General features: G+C 37.5%; 1 pseudogene; it reads left to right on the forward strand.

Moving 5' to 3' along the window:
* Positions 1-1,704: 1,704 nt before the first annotated feature.
* Positions 1,705-7,641, forward strand: LOC149213868 (protein PELOTA 1 pseudogene; annotated as a pseudogene).
* The last annotated feature ends 993 nt before the right edge of the window (positions 7,642-8,634 follow it).

Raw genomic sequence — 8,634 nt, forward strand, 5'->3', positions numbered from 1 at the left:
AAGTCGAATTAGGAGGTTGAATAAGCCCAAATAATTATCCATTTTTGGGGCTCATCAGTTCCCCTAACTGACAAATCATTAAGGAAATAAACCTGGGAGGACCTCCTCAATAGGTTGTGCAAGAAAATTTCTAGCCTTACCTTTAGATCCCTAAACCTTGTTGGGTGGCTTATCCTAGTTAAATTTGTTCTTTAGGACATGCCTCTTTACCTATTCTCGGCTCTTGCTGCCCCAAAATATGTCAGAAATGACATCTGTAGCATCCAAAGAAGCTCCTTCTAAAGGGGCTCGGATATGAAGAAGAAGTGGGCCTTAGTGGGGTGGGACTAGCTCTACAAACCAAAGAAAGTAGATGGGCTTGGCCTTATAGATCCTGACCTCTTAGGAAAATCCCTAGGGGAGAAAACTTGGTGGGGATGGATGGATAACCGCAACATGCCGTGGGGCTAGCTCTGGCTAGTGAAATGCACTCCCAATCACATCCGCAAAGATCTTATTAGGCTATCAATTCAAGTCCATATGGAACAAGGTGTGTAGAAACAAAGAAGTTATTTAGAGGCACAACTTTTGGGAGATTTGCAATGGGGAAAACCCCTGATTTTGGGAAGATGCTTGGCAAGAGCTTCCAATTGTCAGCAACAATCACCATGCCACCCTACAAAGAGTTATGCAAGCAAAGGGGAAATTTCATGTAGCCCACTATTGGACGCCGATCACTCTTGGAGGTCGATGGAGAGAATGGCTAGAAAAGTAGGATTGGCTTCACTTACCCAAAAATTTGGACTGGAATTCTTTCGAACAACTCCTCAAGGAGCATCAAATTCAAGTGGATAACGGGGAATATCGGCTAAGATGGGGTAAAAACCCTGCATGATACTTTAACCTCAAGGAGGCTTATGGTTATATCACAAATCATGATTAGTTGCAACAACATAAAAAATTGGTGCACTCTCTGGGGAAGAAAACAATGGCCCAAAGTCACCCTCTTCCTTTGGCTTGTTATGCACGGTAAAATACTCACGTGGGACAATCTCTGGTAAAGAGGCTTCATAGGTCCTTCTAGATGCCCTCTGTGTGAATCGCAGGAAGAGACTATCAACCACCTATTGAACACTTGTGACTACACCAACAAGCTCTAGAATTGGGGTGCCGAAATATTCAATATGACAGAGAGAGATAAGGCCTCAATTCAGACCACTCTGGATAATTGGCGTTCAAGCATATCCCCCCACCTGGTAGTCGACCGAGTCTGGAACCTCCTACCAGGGACACATTTGTTAGGTTATTTGGAAGGAGCACAATGCAAGAACTTTCAAGAATGTGAAGAATCCAGGGGAAAACTTTCTTACCGTGATCAAAAAGAGTATTTGTGAAACAATATCCATATCTAAGATTCCCATTGTGTAAAGCCTCCCCCCCCCCCCCCGCCCCACCGTGTTACCAACTTACTCATCCTACATCTCTTGGATCTGCAGAACCTCTTCTAGGTTATTCCTACCCTTTTTCCCTCCACCCATGGAGCTCCTGACCATTGGCCCCCCTCGAAGGGTTTTGTGATAAAATTGAATTATAATGGCGCTGCTTAAGGCAACCTAGGTGTTGCAGGCTTTGGTGATGCGTTAAGAAATTTCAAGGGGGGAGATTCAATGGGTCTATTTTGGGAAATTAGGGACTGCCACCAACAATGTGGCAGAGCTCCAAGCTATGGAGCATTGTCTGATCATTGCTAAAGAGCAACACTTCACACTCTTGAGTGTGGAAGGAGACTCGCGAGTTGGCAACTCACATCGCTTAGAAGCTCCAACATGGCTCTATGGTCAACAAGGTAACGAAGAACTGGAGGCTGACCAACTTTTGATCGTATTCAGAAACACATCAGGGACCTCAGTGGGCTCCACATTCACGTTGTTGGAAGGAAATTGAATGGTGTGGAAAATAGGCTCGCCAACAAAGGCACAATTGGCGAAGAAACATTGCAATCCCTTGCATGGAGGGATATAGGTGAAGGCCCCCTCTGTCGTTAGTGTGAAGCAATCAACGATTAGGACAATGAGGGTAGTAGCATTAATGATACCTCCACAGGCCAACAAATCTCCTCGACTCAAAACATACAATCTCCCTAACTCGACGTGATGAACTATGCTTCAAGCATCAAATCCAATAATTCTTCCATGGTTCCTTGGATCTCTATCGTGTTTCTGGGTAACGAGCGTCGCCCTCTCGACCCAAGTATCAGCAAAATACCTCGATCCACTACAAGAATTGATTATTTTTCTCTATCAAGAATTCAGGGTTTAATTACCACTACCTTTCTCCTTGATGTCCTCATCCCACGATCGTCCTATGAATACCCCATGTTGGCTGCTCTCCTCCATCATTCTTGTGCCCCTCGCTCTTAGGGTCTCTCTGTTGTTCCTTCCCGTGCCCCTGATTTCCACCACCTGCTCTTCCCCTCTTGCAAGATTTCCCTCCCCCCGTTCATAAGCATGGCCCATGCCCCTCACCAGAGCAACAACCCCTCCACCAGCGGTTGCAGAGGGCGGAATATCGAACGTTGGAATCAAGCCAACCAATGCTCGGGAAGTGAGTAGAGGCGACGATGAGGCAAACATCCCTAAATTACAACAACATCGCCCCTAAGAGACCCGAGAGCGAATTTCTGAGATGGAGAATCAGGCCAAAGTCATTTGACACAGAACAAACAATGAGGACATCGATGCTTAGTTTTTATGGATTCTTGACCCAGGGTTCACCAGAGCTAGGGAAAACTTGTATAGCTGTACTATCGAGCTCTCCTGGAATATGAAGACAATTCTAGGCTTGGCTCTACAGGAAACTATACAAGCTAACAAAGCCTTGGAGGATACGCTGAATAAGCTCAATGAAAAATTCATGCTGAATAAGCTCAACGAAAAATTCACGTTGTATGTGGAAACTATCCACCACATGCGCTTCGTCACTAAAGACTCTCGACACTACACCTTGCTCAAGTGAAATATGGTGTCTTCACAGGCAGTACGTGAGAGCACACCCATCATCAAGCGGGAGACGAGAGGTGCTACAACCAACCACCTTGTTACCGAGAACACTCTTGCTGGAGGAACTCCAAAGACGCCAATAACGCTGGAATAGGACCTCTTGAATTGATTTGTCTTATGTAGTTGGAATCCCTGCGGTCATGGCTCTATTCCCTATGGGTTAGTCTTTTTTGTTTTTGTGTCCAATATGTGAAAAATCAGGTGATGTGCAAGAGTGAGGGGCACCTCATGGAGGGGCTAATTGTCACCAATTTTGTCACTGTCATTGGTTTTGATAAGGAACTTGTCACTCATTTTGTAATAGAAGTGGTCAATACTAATCAGTGCAGAGCTTAGATCAAATACATGGTTTATCAATACAAAAAGCCCAAGAAGGCACTTTACTATTGGTTGTCAGGTCTCAAATCTGATCAACCATGCATGCTGGAAAGCAATTGTAATCTTCAAATTTCCATAATATAATGCTGCCCCTTCTCACTTACAAAAAACATTTGCTTAAAATTGACACATATAATTTCATATTATTGAAAAATCCAATTCAAATGGAGTTTGGTAGGATTAATATAGTTAATTTTAATTGCATAAATTGAAATTATATCGAAGAGAATTCAATTAGGATTCAAATTTAGGTTGTTTATGAGAATTCTATCAATATTCCATATTTAATGATGTAGTGGATGCAAAAATGGTTTGCAGCTGAAATTGGCATTCCATTAAAATAGAACACTTCAAATAAGTAATGATCTTTGAGCAATTATCTTTATTTGCATTATTTTTTAAAGGAGAAATAAAATTTTATGTGGTATATGAATTTTTGTAAAAGGGTTTAATATTTTTTGACGTAAAAAATAACATTTATTTGGGTTTTATAGATGTATAGCTTGAGTGAGTTTAATAGTTAAGAGCATGTGTTTCTTTTATAGAGGTTATAGATTCAAAACTAGAGAAAGTAGAGGTAATATATGTACACATTGCCCACAGTGAAACTTAACAGCTATGTTCCCCACCCGTCGTATCACAGCGAACCCAAACAGCCCACACATCTACCCGCTGATCGAGATCTTGATTGATACCCGTCGATCTCTTCTTGTGAACTTCCGACGGTAAATTTTAACAATCAAATTACAATAAAACAAAAATTATTTATCTCAAAAACAATATTTTTATACACCAATCTGCAATTTAATATTTAATTTAATCAGTCTTAAAAAATACATTTTTATTATATATATAAAATTAAATATTTAAAACCTACTTATTACAAATATAACCTTATATCATAAATCCATATCATATTGAAAAAGTTAATTCCAAATGGTTTAAATTATTTGTGACATTAGAACACAACCAACATTATATATAAAATTCCAATCATATTGAAGTTAATTCCAAACGGTTTAAATTATTTGTGACATTACAACACAACCAACATTATATATTTATATATATATAATTAAATATTTAAAACCTACTTGTTGCAAATATAGCTTTATATCATAAATCCATATTAATATAGTTCATCTTAGTTATTCATAACATTATTTTGAAATTAACACATATAATTTTATATTATATTGAAAAGTTTAATTAAGATTCAAATTAAAGTTGATACTAAAAATTTGATTAAGATTCAAGTTGAGGTTAATAGTATTAATATAGTTATATATATATATATAATTATTTACAATTAGTTTTCTTTCTTGTTAAGTTTGAAAATTTCATTCACAACAAAATATTACATTATTCTTTATAATTTGTAAAGCTCTACCAGCCTCACTCTTATGAGGTTTGTTGGCCAATTCAACATAATTTGCCCACAATACCAAAACATCAACATATTTAGAACATAGTAAGAAATCAATTAGGAATCATATGTGGTTACCAAAGTGGAGTTTTCCGGTCTATTGTTAAGGGGTGGCGGGAGCTTGAATTCACACTGAATATGCCTCTCCAATGAGCGTCCAAACAAACAACGTTGTTTTTCATGCTCCATTGATTTCTTTGCAAGTCATTGAAAATGAGATAATCTCATTTCTATCATCGTGCTTTTCCTTGAGAACTTGTACTAAAAAGGCCTTTAATTGGTAATGAAAGGTAACTGTTCACGTAATGATTTCTCCTTTGCCTGGTATGTCTAAGGTTTGAAAGCCAATGACAAACTTCATTATGAGCTGAGAATCTGAAAAGATTGCCATTCTTGAGAGATAACCAAGTTGTCAAGCCTACAAATATGAGCTTGAGTTCGAGGAGGTGTTGTAGCCTAATAGGCTACGAAAGAGTCATGGGCCTAAATCTTAGAGTGAGGCCTACTAGATTGACTGTGCTCACTGACACCACACCAACTTTGACCACATTGTCTAGGCATGTTAAATGAAACAAACATCTAAATGTTACAATAACTAGGGAAACCTCGAATGTAGCACCCAAGTGGTTTCGACTTAGTTAACTTCTCAGTATTTACCTAAGAACTCCTGCAATTTATAGGTAATGCAAACCCTACCTTAAACTGATGCTAAGGACCAAAATAAATCTCCTTAGTACTCGTAGGGGAGGTGGAAAAAGCCAGAGCACTACTAACCAAATAATTCCATAACCACTCAAAAGGAAAAACCAAAGGGAGGGATAAAAGAGGTCTGATGCCAAGTAACTTGACATAAACACAGAAGCAACAGGGAAGAATGGTAGGCACCTGACAGACACACAATTGTCAAAATTTATGAAGGAATCAAACACTTGAGGAGATCCAACGAAATTACAAATTAATGAAGTAGAGCCTAGATGACTAAAGACACATAATTACCTCAAATTTAGACCAGAAGATGAAGGATGCAACTAGACCCAAACCTGGCCCTGAGATATGTGTCTTTAGAGATCTCTCGTCTAGGTCAAGCACAATAATATGAGATACTATATCCCTCCAACAGTAAGCCCTTAAATTTCTAGCTACCACTTTGCAATCGTAGGAAGCATGAACTATCTAGAATGGAAAGTTACTAATTTTTGAGTGCTTGCTTGTTAGGTGGTTATAAAAATTCCTCCTTGACCCAAAGCTACCTATTGAAGACAACCCCAAAATATGGAAGGTATCATCAACATAACTGAAGACTGGGCTTATAGGGTTATCTGAACACCTCCCTTGGAGTTGATGAAAAACCCACAACATAATCAAGTGTAGGTCACCAAGAAGACAGGTTAGGAAAGCTCGAGAGAATCAAATCATCAACTACTGTGTTGAATATGCATGTATGGTGCATGGGGTGACATGCAATGCCATCCCCTCCTTAAAATGCATGGGAGTCGGTGAGGTGGCGAGCATCCCCCTTGAGTCCCCTCCTATACGTTCAGTCACCCCCATTAGGGTTATATGAAAATAATTTAACCAAAAAATAATATTGTATTTTTTCTCAAAAATATGTATAAATAATTATTAAAAATTTTTTGTAACCAATTTTAATGAAAGTGAAAATATTTCATTATATTTATTGAATGAATTAATTTTATTAAATATTCAATAAAATTCCTTTCTCAGTTGAAGGTTTTTTGTTCAGTTTCAGATTGGGTGTTTAAAATCTATCATACTTATGGGTGCCTTGGTATAAATTGAGCACACAAGTTTTGAGGATTGAAGGCCTAATATGGTTGTATGTTGATCCATGCATGCTTAGATCATTATAAAGTAATGTGAATCATCTATCAAAGGTTTTTTCAAAATACTTCCTTGTACGTAGGCAATGGATCTAGAGAGCTTTATTAGTTGACAATGAGGACAAAGGTCCTTACACAGGGATGCCCATTTGTTTTTCAAGTTATTTGCAACTTTCCACTAGGATATCATAAGTACAAATTTATTGTTGATGGAGAATTGGACATGATAAGCAACAACCTGTCATAACACCAACATTTGGGATTGTTAACAATGTTTTGTTTGGCACAAGAAGTCCAGTGCCATTAAGAGCCAGGGTAGAAACATCAATTCCATGCAAACGTGGTCCAACTTTTGCGGGCTATGAGAAGGCTTTAAACAAATTTTTTGAGAATGTTTTGTAGGTAGTTTTGAGGAACTATTACTTTAATATTGTTCCTTGTCTCGCAATTGCAAGTCCAAGATTTACAAAGGAGCATTTCTATAGCCATTTGTTTCTTAAGGATGAAAGGCAAGAAATAACATCCATTATAGAGAACAAGCTTCAGATTATTCTTGCACATGTTTTTTCTAGATACAAGCATAATCTTGGAGAGGTTCTTGATGCTCCTATTATGATGTGTTTGATAAAAGACACAAAAGCAGCCTAAGAGGTAAAAGCACTCAAAGACTTCCAGGAGATGATGCCAATTGATCAAACTCGTACATGTTGAGGTAGCTAATGAGTAGTTGTCCATTCAAACATTTCTCATTATAGATGAAATTTTTAGAAATGCAAATATTCTTATAAGGAGTAAATATCTTGAATTGATTGGGTCATTCAAGAATGCAAGAGGCAGTGCAGACATATTTTATTTTATGAATGTATCTGGTGAATACCTTGCACAACTATATGGAATAACCGTTGTTTTAAGGTTTCCCAAGCCAAAACTAGAATATTTGGATATGAGGGATTTTTGAATCAAAACATTCACTGATCATGTTGCATTACTATTTTATAATCATTTTCATTAATCAAATTGAGTGCAAGGCAATATATGGAGTCATGATTTCATTTGTTCTATAATGTTTCCTTTGTTATTTTTGTTTGTGTTGTTGAGATTTGGTTGAATAGATATAGGAGGTGATGATTTGGACAACATGAAAATTTTCAATGTAATATGAAGGTCACTACAAGTGTGAATTACTGAGTGTCTTATCCCTAATATCAAAGGTTGAAGACTATTTATTTCCTTACTAGGCATTATGCAAATGTCAATTCCATCTTTGAGAGAAAGACAACATTTTTGAGAAAAAAATGAAATGAATGGATGTGAAGCGCAAGAAAAAAAAATCAAGTCATTTCAAATCCCTACGTTGGAATAAACAAACAATAGAATGAGTTATATAAAGAATGATTTTTGGAATGTAGAACAATTATTTGATTAAATAGTTGAGAGACTTGATTTGATATTTTCCTAGCTAGAGACAGAAATATAGAGAGGAAGAGAAGCTGGAATGAAAAACAAAATTGATATAGAGGAGAAGAGGAGACAAGTAGTTGTAAAGTATTGATTTTTCATCAACACTTCAACTATTGGTCTATATCTAAGAATACGATCATAAACACACTAAAATACCACAATACTACACTTTGCACAACAAAAAAAAATACAATAGTGAATCAATGTAGCACACAAGACAATTTTTAACCCAAAACTTGTTATATTGCAACTTTAATATAGTAAACATGGGGCTCCCATGCCATGGATCATGGCCCTTACAATTAGCCCTGATACATGAATAAATAGGGCTTCGATCAACAACTTATGATCACCAATCTACCCTTGAACAAATTACACTCGACTTGCTAAAGGAGTGCTCAACTCATCCATTTCAGTCCATGTGCCTTGAACACTTGGAAGGTCCTTTGCCACCTCTTCTATTGCTCACAAGTACTTTTGCAACTTCAGA

This window comes from Pinus tabuliformis, chromosome 1_1 (assembly GCF_031772625.1).
Source record: "Pinus tabuliformis cultivar Carrire ecotype Pingquan chromosome 1_1, CPIR1, whole genome shotgun sequence".
Lineage (NCBI taxonomy): Eukaryota > Viridiplantae > Streptophyta > Pinopsida > Pinales > Pinaceae > Pinus > Pinus tabuliformis.